General features: G+C 35.0%; 1 pseudogene; it reads right to left on the reverse strand.

The window, feature by feature from the left end:
- Window positions 1–568: 568 nt before the first annotated feature.
- Window positions 569–925, reverse strand: LOC149170944 (antifungal protein ginkbilobin-like protein pseudogene; annotated as a pseudogene).
- Window positions 926–3434: the final 2509 nt, after the last annotated feature.

The raw sequence follows: 3434 nt of genomic DNA on the forward strand, positions 1-3434 counted from the left end.
TCAACTCATTTTTATGAAATTTGAATTATAGATTGATTAAAACTCACCCAAATCAACTTTCTTACACTTCGAAGTGATTGCAATTTTGGCAAAACAATTTATACCATTAAAACCACAAGAATCCCATCATGTAAATGAAAGATATGAGTGCTCCATGGTTTGTTTCTTTATGAAAAAGAAGTCAATACCCTAACCATAACCAAAAAAAGAAAATATATTTTATTAAATCACATTTATATTTGAATACACAAAATTGTATCCAAAGTAACCACGCCACATTGTAAAACATGACCGTAGGGCACTCATGAACCACACATATTATAAAACATTGACTTATCCGTGTCAAAAATGACGAACACGACTTGGGAACCACACATATTCTAAAAACATCGATCACTGTGTGTAAAACATGACAAACATGACTTGGGAGTACTCACGAACAACACACATTATTAAACACACATGACTTGGGAGTAGTGACTAACCACAAATATTATAAAACAAACATGACTTACGAGTTCTCATGAACCACACACATGGTAAAACATGACTTGGAGTATAGTCTATACTAAAATGGGTGCTGCTCTAAACGGATGGAACAGTCAGCCAGTTGAAGGTGAGCACTGATGGCAACGCCACCGACGAGCAACATGCGGGGACTTAGGATAGCAAGGCACTTGCTGCAACTATCATGATCGAGTCCCGGAAGACACGTTGCATGCCCGTAGGCAGTGGGTGAGCCCCTGATGCCTACACTGGACGTCTTGTAGTCGAAACCCTTCGAGGGCGTGTTTTCTTCCAGATCTTGGAGCAGCTTTCCCACAGTTTTGAACCAACCAGGAGGTGAAAGCTGTCCCTGTGCGTCCCCCACAGATAGCAGGAGTAACATGAGAGGTAAAGCAAAGCCGAAAGACCTGATCGCCATGGCTGCCTCCAATGAAATAATATCACCTTTAATAATAAAATAAACGAAAGCCAAATGAAATCCCTTCGAATGAAAAACGTTATTGCGATCCTGCCGAGGACGCCCCCATTTTATAGTCCTTGCGGGCACATTGTTCCGTGTGTCACTCGCAACAGAAAAGATACAATTTTTTCATTTTGGATGAACCATGCCGTTTTTTCTTCACACGTATGAACCATGCCGTTTTTTTCTTCACAGGTATGAACCATGACATTCTATCCTTTAGTGTCAGTCTTACTCAGCGGAAGGGGAATCTAGTATCATGAAGTAGACGTATTGGTTGGAGATTCTAATATGAAGGGGAATCTAGTATGAAGTAGACGTATTGGTTGGAGATTCTAGTGTGTCACTCACAGAAAAGATTTTTTTCATTTTGGATGAACCATGCCGTTTTTTATAGTCCTTGCGGGCACATTGTTCCCTGTGTCACTCACAACAGAAAAGATACAATTTTTTCATTTTGGATGAACCATGCCGTTTTTTCTTCACACGTATGAACCATGCCGTTTTTTTCTTCACACGTATGAACCATGACATTCTGTCCTTAATGTCAGTCTTACTAATATGAAGGGGAATCTAGTATCATGAAGTAGACGTATTGGTTGGAGATTCTAATATGAAGGGGAATCCAGTATGAAGTAGACGTATTGGTTGGAGATTCTAGTATGAGAATTTTAAAAAATTACTTATGTCACGTTCTATTTCCTGAAGTTCATGTATTTAGTATCATGAAGTACCTGCTTCATTGTAGATTTTAGAATCATAAGCAGATGCATTTAGTATAAGGGTTTATATTATCTTAGATTCTGCTATTATAAGTCTATTTTATCTTGGATTCTATTAGTATAAATTTGAATTATGTTATTTTGTTTGATTCTATTATTATAAGTTTGACCTAAGTTGTTTTGTTTTGACAAGGATATTGGATTTTAATATTATGAATTGGATGTATTTTATTTTGTTTGAAAAACTGTATTTGATTTTAATATTATGAATTACATTTATTTTATTTTGTTTGGGTAACTATTTTAGATGTATTTCATGAAGTAGATGTATTTAGTATCATGGTGGATTTTAAAATTGTAAATTGGACGTATTTCATTTCGTTTTCACAACTACAGCTCATTTTAATATTAGGGATTGGATGTATTTCATTTTTTCGGACATCACTGAATTTTAATATTATGAATTAGATGTATTTTATTTTCTTTGGGGATCCATTTCCATGAAAAAAAGAATCCGACAAAAAATAATAATAATAATACAAGAGGCATTTTTTTCTTGTTGGGGGTGACCAATTAGAACTTATGAGAAGTCCACTAATAATTAAATGTTGTTGTTAAATATTAATAGGAATCAATCCCTCATTACCATTAATTTGATTTTTATAAAAAATATAAGGTTGAAAACCCAAATAAAATAAAAAACTTTTTAAATATTTATATATATTTTATTTCTCATATGTATTTTTTGGTTTTTAAAATCTAGGGCAGAAGGAAGAATTTATGTTTCAAGACATGGAGTTTTAAAGGCTTATGGTACCATGTTGATATTATGAATTGTATATAAGTTATGATGAACTAGTTACGAGTAAAATTGTTATTTTTTCGTTTAATAAGAAGTACACAAAGTTATTAAAATATGTAGAATACAACTATTCTAATAATATAAATTGTAATTTTTTTGATAAAGATAAGAGTTCATATTTTAATAATTTATTTTTTCTAATTGTGATTGATGAGAAAAATTGGTAGTAATTGCCTTGAAATGCTTTTTTCCAATTAAAAATTTGCTGAAATTTTGATTTCCATTTCATAATTTTTTTTTTTGCTAATGCAAGAGTCAGACCTTCCCATTCATTAATCAAAAACTAAAGTACATAGGATACATCAAAACTCTCATGGTCAATGATTGGGGAGAAGCCCCATCAAAACTGTTCCCTACACCCTATTTCCAAACTTTACATTTCTCAAAAGAAAAATACACATGGACTTGGACCCGAAAAGAATACATGGTTGTCTGCATATAAAGGCAGAAATTCCGCCCGATTTCTTAAACTTTGGTTAAGTTGCCCGCACGGTAAGCCTTTGTCCTCTCATGAAACTCTTTTCCTGCCAAACCTAGCCTTTCTCTTTAATCTTGACCATTGAACCTTTCCGATTGATCTAACGGCTATAGATCAAATCGCCATGAAAAGATGCTAACCATTTACCGCAAGCATCTGCAAACCTGCACGAGCGATCTGATCCATTGATTCGCCTTGTGAGATCCAACAGTGGAGATAGATGTCGCACCCACCAACATTCGTGGAAGTTAGCGTGCGATAAGGGTGGTTTGCCTCCTGACCCCACGACCACGTGGAGCTCACTGAGAGGGATCGCTCTCAAAAGGGAAAAACCACTTCTTGCTTGTGAGGGCCGCGAACAACTGAAAAGAACTCAGGTCGTGGAGAAAAGGGCAAAATTGGAAA

Source organism: Pinus tabuliformis, chromosome 4_2 (genome assembly GCF_031772625.1).
Source record: "Pinus tabuliformis cultivar Carrire ecotype Pingquan chromosome 4_2, CPIR1, whole genome shotgun sequence".
Classification (NCBI taxonomy): Eukaryota; Viridiplantae; Streptophyta; class Pinopsida; order Pinales; family Pinaceae; genus Pinus; species Pinus tabuliformis.